A 13382-nucleotide genomic window follows, 5' to 3' on the forward strand; every position below is an offset into this window, starting at 1 on the left:
AATTTCATGAAGTAAACGTGTTAACAAAGTTTCATCGAATCAATATATAGCTGTTGATTCATTGAATGTACGATTAAAATGTGATGAAATGAATGAATGAATGCAGTTGGTTGTCATGAAATGAACGTGTTTTGAATGTTTGTTTCATTAAAAGAGTGCAAAAGGATTCCATTACAGACTGTGTAAAGTTTGTTTCATTGAATCAAAGAAATACGCTTGATTCCTTGAATGCACGATTGATGTTTGATTCCAAGAATAAATGAATACAGTTTGTATTTATTGAATGAATGCGTTTAGCTCGAGACATTGAAGTCATGAGGTAAGCTCATTGAGTTAAATGGTGCAGTTTGTTTCATTGAATGAACGAGAGCAGTTTGATTCTCCGAATGAATGAATGAATGCAATTGGTCTCATGAAATGAATATGTTATGTTTGTTGCATTGAATCAATGAATAATGTTTGATTCATTGATTGTACGATTGAAGTAAGATTCAATGAATGAGTGCAGTTTGTTTCATTGAATACTGCTTGATTCATTGAATGCACGTTTGAACTTCCATTCAACATATAAATGGATCAATGAGAGAAGCTCTACTCATTGGCATTAACTCGTGCAGTGTGTTTCATTGAATGACTGAGTACAGTCTGACACATTGAATGAATGAATGCAAATGGATCCATTAAACGAATGTGTTCAGAATGTTTCATTGAATCAATGAATAACGTTTGATTCATTGTATGTACGATTGGCGTTTGATTCCTTGAATGCAGTTTGTTTCATTGAAAGAATGCGCTCAGCTCGAGTCATTGAATAAATGAGAGAAGCTCTACTCATTGAATTAATACATGCAGTTTGGTCCATTGAAAGACAGATTGCATGCAGTTTGATTCAATGACTGCACGACTTATTGCCAATGAGTAGAACTCTCATTGAAACAATACAATTTGACTGTACGATTGAAGTAAGATTCAATGAATGAGTGCAGTTTGTTTCATTGAATAAATGCGTTAAGGTCGAGATATTTACATCATGAGATGAGCTCATTTAATTGAAATAACTTGTACAGATTGTTTCATAGAATGAATGAGTACGGTAGGATTCATTCAATGAATGTGTAAAGAATGATTCATTGAATGCACGATTGACGTTGGATTCTATGAATGAATGAATGCAGTTTCGTTCATTGAAAGAATGCGATCAGCTCGAGACATTGAAAAGAAGAATGCATGCAGTTTGATTCAAAGACAGACCGAATGCAGCTTTAACGTTCGAATTAACGAGTTAAACTTGTGGTATTGAATAAACGAGATGAGCTCTACTCGTTGCATTATGTCGTTGCTTTATAGAAAAACTGAGTACAGTTTGATACATTGAATGAATGAATGCGGTTGAAGCCATTAAACGAATGTGTCAAGAATGTTTCCATCAAATTGAAGTTTGGTTCAGTTTGTTGCATTGCATGAATATGTCACGCTGGTGGCAAGGAATGAATGGGATAAGCTCTACTCATTGAATTAACACGTGCAATTTGCTTCCATGAATGAAAGAATGAATGCATTTAATTTCATGAAGTAAACGTGTTAACAATGTTTCATCGAATCAATATATAACAGTTGATTCATTGAATGTACGATTAAAATGTGATGAAATGAATGAATGAATGAATGAATGCAGTTGGTTGTCATGAAATGAACGTGTTTTGAATGTTTGTTTCATTAAAAGAGTGCAAAAGGATTCCATTACAGACTGTGTAAAGTTTGTTTCATTGAATCAAAGAAATACGCTTGATTCCTTGAATGCACGATTGATGTTTGATTCCAAGAATAAATGAATACAGTTTGTATTTATTGAATGAATGCGTTAAGCTCGAGACATTGAAGTCATGAGGTAAGCTCTACGCATTGCGTTAGATGGTGCAGTTTGTTTCATTGAATGAACGAGAGCAGTTTGATTCTCCGAATGAATGAATGAACGCAATTGGTCTCATGTAATGTTATGTTTGTTGCATTGAATCAATGAATAATGTTTGATTCATTGATTGTACGATTGAAGTAAGATTCAATGAATGAGTGCAGTTTGTTTCATTGAATACTGCTTGATTCATTGAATGCACGTTTGAACTTCCATTCAACATATAAATGGATCAATGAGAGAAGCTCTACTCATTGGCATTAACTCGTGCAGTGTGTTTCATTGAATGACTGAGTACAGTCTGACACATTGAATGAATGAATGCAAATGGATCCATTAAACGAATGTGTTCAGAATGTTTCATTGAATCAATGAATAACGTTTGATTCATTGTATGTACGATTGGCGTTTGATTCCTTGAATGCAGTTTGTTTCATTGAAAGAATGCGCTCAGCTCGAGTCATTGAATAAATGAGAGAAGCTCTACTCATTGAATTAATACATGCAGTTTGGTCCATTGAAAGACAGATTGCATGCAGTTTGATTCAATGACTGCACGACTTATTGCCAATGAGTAGAACTCTCATTGGAACAATACAATTTGACTGTACGATTGAAGTAAGATTCAATGAATGAGTGCAGTTTGTTTCATTGAATAAATGCGTTAAGGTCGAGATATTTACATCATGAGATGAGCTCATTTAATTGAAATAACTTGTACAGATTGTTTCATAGAATGAATGAGTACGGTAGGATTCATTCAATGAATGTGTAAAGAATGATTCATTGAATGCACGATTGACGTTGGATTCTATGAATGAATGAATGCAGTTTCGTTCATTGAAAGAATGCGATCGGCTCGAGACATTGAAAAGAAGAATGCACGCAGTTTGATTCAAAGACAGACCGAATGCAGCTTTAACGTTCGAATTAACGAGTTAAACTTGTGGTATTGAATAAACGAGATGAGCTCTACTCGTTGCATTATGTCGTTGCTTTATAGAAAAACTGAGTACAGTTTGATACATTGAATGAATGAATGCGGTTGAAGCCATTAAACGAATGTGTCAAGAATGTTTCCATCAAATTGAAGTTTGGTTCAGTTTGTTGCATTGAATGAATATGTCACGCTGGTGGCATTGAATGAATGGGATAAGCTCTACTCGTTGAATTAACATGTGCAGTTTGTTTCATTGAAAGAAAGAATGAATGCAGTTTGATTCAATGAAAGAACGAATGCAGTTTAATCTCTGAATAAACAAGTTAAGTTGGTGGTCTTGAATCAATGAGAAAAGGTCTACTCATTGGCATTAACTCGTGCAGTGTGTTTCATTGTATGACTGAGTACTGTCTGATTCATTAAAATGTTCATCAATTTAATGAGCATGTTCCGTTTGTGACATTGAATGAATGCAAAACTATCCCTTGCATGAATATGTGAAGTTTGTTTCATTGAATCAATGAATAACGCTTGATTCACTGAATGTACGGTTGACCTATGATTCATTAAATGAATGAATGCAGGTTGTTTCGTTGAATGAATGCGTTCAGCTCGAGGTACTCTATTAAGGAACTAAGCTCGACTCTTTGCATTAAAACGTGCAGTGTGTTTCATTGAATGACTGAGTACAGTCTGATTCATTAAGTTTTAAGAATGTTTCATTGAATCAATGAATAACGTTCGATTCATTGAATGTACGATTGAAGTTTCATTCAGTGAATGAATGCAGGGTGTTTCATTGAATGAATGCATTAAAGTCGAGATATTGAATGAATGAGATAAGCTCTCTTCATTTAATGAACACGTTCAGTTTGTTGCATTGAATGAATGCAAAACTATCCCTTGAATGAATATTTGAAGTGTGTTTCATTGAATCAATGAATAACGCTTGATTCATTGAATGTACGGTTGACGTCTGATTCCATAAATGGATGAATGCAGCTTGTTTCATTGAATGAATGCGTTTAAGTCGAGATATTGAATGATTGAGATAAGTTCTACTCATTGCCATAAAACGTACAGATTACTTCATGAACTGAATGAGTTCAATTTAATTCTCACAATTAATGAATCAATGCGGTTTGTTTCAATAAATAAGTTAGTGCAGTTTGATTCAGTCAATGTTCGTGTTAGGTTTGATAAAATCAATAAGCAATGCTTGATTCATTGAATGCATGCTTGAAGTTCCATTCAACATATCAATGTATACAGTTTGATTCTTTCAATGAGGGAGTTCAGCTTGAGACATTGAATGAATGAATGCAAATGGATCCATTAAACGAATGAGTGAAGAATGTTTCCATCAATTTGAAGTTTGGTTCAGTTTGTTGCATTGCATGAATATGGCAAGGAATGAATGGGATAAGCTCTACTCATTGAATTAACACGTGCAATTTGCTTCCATGAATGAAAGAATGAATGCATTTAATTTCATGAAGTAAACGTGTTAACAAAGTTTCATCGAATCAATATATAGCTGTTGATTCATTGAATGTACGATTAAAATGTGATGAAATGAATGAATGAATGCAGTTGGTTGTCATGAAATGAACGTGTTTTGAATGTTTGTTTCATTAAAAGAGTGCAAAAGGATTCCATTACAGACTGTGTAAAGTTTGTTTCATTGAATCAAAGAAATACGCTTGATTCCTTGAATGCACGATTGATGTTTGATTCCAAGAATAAATGAATACAGTTTGTATTTATTGAATGAATGCGTTTAGCTCGAGACATTGAAGTCATGAGGTAAGCTCATTGAGTTAAATGGTGCAGTTTGTTTCATTGAATGAACGAGAGCAGTTTGATTCTCCGAATGAATGAATGAATGCAATTGGTCTCATGAAATGAATATGTTATGTTTGTTGCATTGAATCAATGAATAATGTTTGATTCATTGATTGTACGATTGAAGTAAGATTCAATGAATGAGTGCAGTTTGTTTCATTGAATACTGCTTGATTCATTGAATGCACGTTTGAACTTCCATTCAACATATAAATGGATCAATGAGAGAAGCTCTACTCATTGGCATTAACTCGTGCAGTGTGTTTCATTGAATGACTGAGTACAGTCTGACACATTGAATGAATGAATGCAAATGGATCCATTAAACGAATGTGTTCAGAATGTTTCATTGAATCAATGAATAACGTTTGATTCATTGTATGTACGATTGGCGTTTGATTCCTTGAATGCAGTTTGTTTCATTGAAAGAATGCGCTCAGCTCGAGTCATTGAATAAATGAGAGAAGCTCTACTCATTGAATTAATACATGCAGTTTGGTCCATTGAAAGACAGATTGCATGCAGTTTGATTCAATGACTGCACGACTTATTGCCAATGAGTAGAACTCTCATTGAAACAATACAATTTGACTGTACGATTGAAGTAAGATTCAATGAATGAGTGCAGTTTGTTTCATTGAATAAATGCGTTAAGGTCGAGATATTTACATCATGAGATGAGCTCATTTAATTGAAATAACTTGTACAGATTGTTTCATAGAATGAATGAGTACGGTAGGATTCATTCAATGAATGTGTAAAGAATGATTCATTGAATGCACGATTGACGTTGGATTCTATGAATGAATGAATGCAGTTTCGTTCATTGAAAGAATGCGATCAGCTCGAGACATTGAAAAGAAGAATGCATGCAGTTTGATTCAAAGACAGACCGAATGCAGCTTTAACGTTCGAATTAACGAGTTAAACTTGTGGTATTGAATAAACGAGATGAGCTCTACTCGTTGCATTATGTCGTTGCTTTATAGAAAAACTGAGTACAGTTTGATACATTGAATGAATGAATGCGGTTGAAGCCATTAAACGAATGTGTCAAGAATGTTTCCATCAAATTGAAGTTTGGTTCAGTTTGTTGCATTGAATGAATATGTCACGCTGGTGGCAAGGAATGAATGGGATAAGCTCTACTCATTGAATTAACACGTGCAATTTGCTTCCATGAATGAAAGAATGAATGCATTTAATTTCATGAAGTAAACGTGTTAACAATGTTTCATCGAATCAATATATAACAGTTGATTCATTGAATGTACGATTAAAATGTGATGAAATGAATGAATGAATGAATGAATGCAGTTGGTTGTCATGAAATGAACGTGTTTTGAATGTTTGTTTCATTAAAAGAGTGCAAAAGGATTCCATTACAGACTGTGTAAAGTTTGTTTCATTGAATCAAAGAAATACGCTTGATTCCTTGAATGCACGATTGATGTTTGATTCCAAGAATAAATGAATACAGTTTGTTTTTATTGAATGAATGCGTTAAGCTCGAGACATTGAAGTCATGAGGTAAGCTCTACGCATTGAGTTAGATGGTGCAGTTTGTTTCATTGAATGAACGAGAGCAGTTTGATTCTCCGAATGAATGAATGAACGCAATTGGTCTCATGTAATGTTATGTTTGTTGCATTGAATCAATGAATAATGTTTGATTCATTGATTGTACGATTGAAGTAAGATTCAATGAATGAGTGCAGTTTGTTTCATTGAATACTGCTTGATTCATTGAATGCACGTTTGAACTTCCATTCAACATATAAATGGATCAATGAGAGAAGCTCTACTCATTGGCATTAACTCGTGCAGTGTGTTTCATTGAATGACTGAGTACAGTCTGACACATTGAATGAATGAATGCAAATGGATCCATTAAACGAATGTGTTCAGAATGTTTCATTGAATCAATGAATAACGTTTGATTCATTGTATGTACGATTGGCGTTTGATTCCTTGAATGCAGTTTGTTTCATTGAAAGAATGCGCTCAGCTCGAGTCATTGAATAAATGAGAGAAGCTCTACTCATTGAATTAATACATGCAGTTTGGTCCATTGAAAGACAGATTGCATGCAGTTTGATTCAATGACTGCACGACTTATTGCCAATGAGTAGAACTCTCATTGGAACAATACAATTTGACTGTACGATTGAAGTAAGATTCAATGAATGAGTGCAGTTTGTTTCATTGAATAAATGCGTTAAGGTCGAGATATTTACATCATGAGATGAGCTCATTTAATTGAAATAACTTGTACAGATTGTTTCATAGAATGAATGAGTACGGTAGGATTCATTCAATGAATGTGTAAAGAATGATTTTTTGAATGAACGATTGACGTTGGATTCTATGAATGAATGAATGCAGTTTCGTTCATTGAAAGAATGCGATCGGCTCGAGACATTGAAAAGAAGAATGCACGCAGTTTGATTCAAAGACAGACCGAATGCAGCTTTAACGTTCGAATTAACGAGTTAAACTTGTGGTATTGAATAAACGAGATGAGCTCTACTCGTTGCATTATGTCGTTGCTTTATAGAAAAACTGAGTACAGTTTGATACATTGAATGAATGAATGCGGTTGAAGCCATTAAACGAATGTGTCAAGAATGTTTCCATCAAATTGAAGTTTGGTTCAGTTTGTTGCATTGAATGAATATGTCACGCTGGTGGCATTGAATGAATGGGATAAGCTCTACTCGTTGAATTAACATGTGCAGTTTGTTTCATTGAAAGAAAGAATGAATGCAGTTTGATTCAATGAAAGAACGAATGCAGTTTAATCTCTGAATAAACAAGTTAAGTTGGTGGTCTTGAATCAATGAGAAAAGGTCTACTCATTGGCATTAACTCGTGCAGTGTGTTTCATTGTATGACTGAGTACTGTCTGATTCATTAAAATGTTCATCAATTTAATGAGCATGTTCCGTTTGTGACATTGAATGAATGCAAAACTATCCCTTGCATGAATATGTGAAGTTTGTTTCATTGAATCAATGAATAACGCTTGATTCACTGAATGTACGGTTGACCTATGATTCATTAAATGAATGAATGCAGGTTGTTTCGTTGAATGAATGCGTTCAGCTCGAGGTACTCTATTAAGGAACTAAGCTCGACTCTTTGCATTAAAACGTGCAGTGTGTTTCATTGAATGACTGAGTACAGTCTGATTCATTAAGTTTTAAGAATGTTTCATTGAATCAATGAATAACGTTCGATTCATTGAATGTACGATTGAAGTTTCATTCAGTGAATGAATGCAGGGTGTTTCATTGAATGAATGCATTAAAGTCGAGATATTGAATGAATGAGATAAGCTCTCTTCATTTAATGAACACGTTCAGTTTGTTGCATTGAATGAATGCAAAACTATCCCTTGAATGAATATTTTAAGTGTGTTTCATTGAATCAATGAATAACGCTTGATTCATTGAATGTACGGTTGACGTCTGATTCCATAAATGGATGAATGCAGCTTGTTTCATTGAATGAATGCGTTTAAGTCGAGATATTGAATGATTGAGATAAGTTCTACTCATTGCCATAAAACGTACAGATTACTTCATGAACTGAATGAGTTCAATTTAATTCTCACAATTAATGAATCAATGCGGTTTGTTTCAATAAATAAGTTAGTGCAGTTTGATTCAGTCAATGTTCGTGTTAGGTTTGATAAAATCAATAAGCAATGCTTGATTCATTGAATGCATGCTTGAAGTTCCATTCAACATATCAATGTATACAGTTTGATTCTTTCAATGAGGGAGTTCAGCTTGAGACATTGAATGAATGAATGCAAATGGATCCATTAAACGAATGAGTGAAGAATGTTTCCATCAATTTGAAGTTTGATTCAGTTTGTTGCATTGCATGAATATGGCAAGGAATGAATGGGATAAGCTCTACTCATTGAATTAACACGTGCAATTTGCTTCCATGAATGAAAGAATGAATGCATTTAATTTCATGAAGTAAACGTGTTAACAAAGTTTCATCGAATCAATATATAGCTGTTGATTCATTGAATGTACGATTAAAATGTGATGAAATGAATGAATGAATGCAGTTGGTTGTCATGAAATGAACGTGTTTTGAATGTTTGTTTCATTAAAAGAGTGCAAAAGGATTCCATTACAGACTGTGTAAAGTTTGTTTCATTGAATCAAAGAAATACGCTTGATTCCTTGAATGCACGATTGATGTTTGATTCCAAGAATAAATGAATACAGTTTGTATTTATTGAATGAATGCGTTTAGCTCGAGACATTGAAGTCATGAGGTAAGCTCTACTCATTGAGTTAAATGGTGCAGTTTGTTTCATTGAATGAACGAGAGCAGTTTGATTCTCCGAATGAATGAATGAATGCAATTGGTCTCATGAAATGAATATGTTATGTTTGTTGCATTGAATCAATGAATAATGTTTGATTCATTGATTGTACGATTAAAGTAAGATTCAATGAATGAGTGCAGTTTGTTTCATTGAATACTGCTTGATTCATTGAATGCATGTTTGAACTTCCATTCAACATATAAATGGATCAATGAGAGAAGCTCTACTCATTGGCATTAACTCGTGCAGTCTGTTTCATTGAATGACTGAGTACAGTCTGACACATTGAATGCAAATGGATCCATTAAACGAATGTGTTCAGAAAGTTTCATTGAATCAATGAATAACGTTTGATTCATTGTATGTACGATTGGCGTTTGATTCCTTGAATGCAGTTTGTTTCATTGAAAGAATGCGCTCAGCTCGAGTCATTGAATAAATGAGAGAAGCTCTACTCATTGAATTAATACATGCAGTTTGGTCCATTGAAAGACAGATTGCATGCAGTTTGATTCAATGACTGCACGACTTATTGCCAATGAGTAGAACTCTCATTGAAACAATACAATTTGACTGTACGATTGAAGTAAGATTCAATGAATGAGTGCAGTTTGTTTCATTGAATAAATGCGTTAAGGTCGAGATATTTACATCATGAGATGAGCTCATTTAATTGAAATAACTTGTACAGATTGTTTCATAGAATGAATGAGTACGGTAGGATTCATTCAATGAATGTGTAAAGAATGATTCATTGAATGCACGATTGACGTTGGATTCTATGAATGAATGAATGCAGTTTCGTTCATTGAAAGAATGCGATCAGCTCGAGACATTGAAAAGAAGAATGCATGCAGTTTGATTCAAAGACAGACCGAATGCAGCTTTAACGTTCGAATTAACGAGTTAAACTTGTGGTATTGAATAAACGAGATGAGCTCTACTCGTTGCATTATGTCGTTGCTTTATAGAAAAACTGAGTACAGTTTGATACATTGAATGAATGAATGCGGTTGAAGCCATTAAACAAATGTGTCAAGAATGTTTCCATCAAATTGAAGTTTGGTTCAGTTTGTTGCATTGAATGAATATGTCACGCTGGTGGCATTGAATGAATGGGATAAGCTCTACTCGTTGAATTAACATGTGCAGTTTGTTTCATTGAAAGAAAGAATGAATGCAGTTTGATTCAATGAAAGAACGAATGCAGTTTAATCTCTGAATAAACAAGTTAAGTTGGTGGTCTTGAATCAATGAGAAAAGGTCTACTCATTGGCATTAATTCGTGCAGTGTGTTTCATTGTATGACTGAGTACAGTCTGATTCATTAAAATGTTCATCAATTTAATGAGCATGTTCCGTTTGTGACATTGAATGAATGCAAAACTATCCCGTGCATGAATATGTTAAGTTTGTTTCATTGAATCAATGAATAACGCTTGATTCACTGAATGTACGGTTGACCTATGATTCATTAAATGAATGAATGCAGGTTGTTTCGTTGAATGAATGCGTTCAGCTCGAGGTACTCTATTAAGGAACTAAGCTCGACTCTTTGCATTAAAACGTGCAGTGTGTTTCATTGAATGACTGAGTACAGTCTGATTCATTAAGTTTTAAGAATGTTTCATTGAATCAATGAATAACGTTCGATTCATTGAATGTACGATTGAAGTTTCATTCAGTGAATGAATGCAGGGTGTTTCATTGAATGAATGCATTAAGGTAGAGATATTGAATGAATGAGATAAGCTCTCTTCATTTAATGAACACGTTCAGTTTGTTGCATTGAATGAATGCAAAACTATCCCTTGAATGAATATTTTAAGTGTGTTTCATTGAATCAATGAATAACGCTTGATTCATTGAATGTACGGTTGACGTCTGATTCCATAAATGGATGAATGCAGCTTGTTTCATTGAATCGAGATATTGAATGATTGAGATAAGCGTTAAAGTCGAGAAATTGAATGATTGAGATAAGTTCTACTCATTGCCATAAAACGTACAGATTACTTCATGAACTGAATGAGTTCAATTTAATTCTCACAATTAATGAATCAATGCGGTTTGTTTCAATAAATAAGTTAGTGCAGTTTGATTCAGTCAATGTTCGTGTTAGGTTTGATAAAATCAATAAGCAATGCTTGATTCATTGAATGCATGTTTGAACTTCCATTCAACATATAAATGGATCAATGAGAGAAGCTCTACTCATTGGCATTAACTCGTGCAGTGTGTTTCATTGAATGACTGAGTACAGTCTGACACATTGAATGAATGAATGCAAATGGATCCATTAAACGAATGTGTTCAGAATGTTTCATTGAATCAATGAATAACGTTTGATTCATTGTATGTACGATTGGCGTTTGATTCCTTGAATGCAGTTTGTTTCATTGAAAGAATGCGCTCAGCTCGAGTCATTGAATAAATGAGAGAAGCTCTACTCATTGAATTAATACATGCAGTTTGGTCCATTGAAAGACAGATTGCATGCAGTTTGATTCAATGACTGCACGACGTATTGCCAATGAGTAGAACTCTCATTGAAACAATACAATTTGACTGTACGATTGAAGTAAGATTCAATGAATGAGTGCAGTTTGTTTCATTGAATAAATGCGTTAAGGTCGAGATATTTACATCATGAGAGGAGCTCATTTAATTGAAATAACTTGTACAGATTGTTTCATAGAATGAATGAGTACGGTAGGATTCATTCAATGAATGTGTAAAGAATGATTCATTGAATGCACGATTGACGTTGGATTCTATGAATGAATGAATGCAGTTTCGTTCATTGAAAGAATGCGATCAGCTCGAGACATTGAAAAGAAGAATGCATGCAGTTTGATTCAAAGACAGACCGAATGCAGCTTTAACGTTCGAATTAACGAGTTAAACTTGTGGTATTGAATAAACGAGATGAGCTCTACTCGTTGCATTATGTCGTTGCTTTATAGAAAAACTGAGTACAGTTTGATACATTGAATGAATGAATGCGGTTGAAGCCATTAAACGAATGTGTCAAGAATGTTTCCATCAAATTGAAGTTTGGTTCAGTTTGTTGCATTGCATGAATATGTCACGCTGGTGGCAAGGAATGAATGGGATAAGCTCTACTCATTGAATTAACACGTGCAATTTGCTTCCATGAATGAAAGAATGAATGCATTTAATTTCATGAAGTAAACGTGTTAACAATGTTTCATCGAATCAATATATAACAGTTGATTCATTGAATGTACGATTAAAATGTGATGAAATGAATGAATGAATGAATGAATGCAGTTGGTTGTCATGAAATGAACGTGTTTTGAATGTTTGTTTCATTAAAAGAGTGCAAAAGGATTCCATTACAGACTGTGTAAAGTTTGTTTCATTGAATCAAAGAAATACGCTTGATTCCTTGAATGCACGATTGATGTTTGATTCCAAGAATAAATGAATACAGTTTGTTTTTATTGAATGAATGCGTTAAGCTCGAGACATTGAAGTCATGAGGTAAGCTCTACGCATTGAGTTAGATGGTGCAGTTTGTTTCATTGAATGAACGAGAGCAGTTTGATTCTCCGAATGAATGAATGAACGCAATTGGTCTCATGTAATGTTATGTTTGTTGCATTGAATCAATGAATAATGTTTGATTCATTGATTGTACGATTGAAGTAAGATTCAATGAATGAGTGCAGTTTGTTTCATTGAATACTGCTTGATTCATTGAATGCATTTTTGAACTTCCATTCAACATATAAATGGATCAATGAGAGAAGCTCTACTCATTGGCATTAACTCGTGCAGTCTGTTTCATTGAATGACTGAGTACAGTCTGACACATTGAATGCAAATGGATCCATTAAACGAATGTGTTCAGAAAGTTTCATTGAATCAATGAATAACGTTTGATTCATTGTATATACGATTGGCGTTTGATTCCTTGAATGCAGTTTGTTTCATTGAAAGAATGCGCTCAGCTCGAGTCATTGAATAAATGAGAGAAGCTCTACTCATTGAATTAATACATGCAGTTTGGTCCATTGAAAGACAGATTGCATGCAGTTTGATTCAATGACTGCACGACTTATTGCCAATGAGTAGAACTCTCATTGAAACAATACAATTTGACTGTACGATTGAAGTAAGATTCAATGAATGAGTGCAGTTTGTTTCATTGAATAAATGCGTTAAGGTCGAGATATTTACATCATGAGATGAGCTCATTTAATTGAAATAACTTGTACAGATTGTTTCATAGAATGAATGAGTACGGTAGGATTCATTCAATGAATGTGTAAAGAATGATTCATTGAATGCACGATTGACGTTGG

Source organism: Chiloscyllium plagiosum, unplaced genomic scaffold (genome assembly GCF_037043375.1).
Source record: "Chiloscyllium plagiosum isolate Xiang-an unplaced genomic scaffold, Cpla_swu_hap1 HiC_scaffold_32, whole genome shotgun sequence".
Classification (NCBI taxonomy): Eukaryota; Metazoa; Chordata; class Chondrichthyes; order Orectolobiformes; family Hemiscylliidae; genus Chiloscyllium; species Chiloscyllium plagiosum.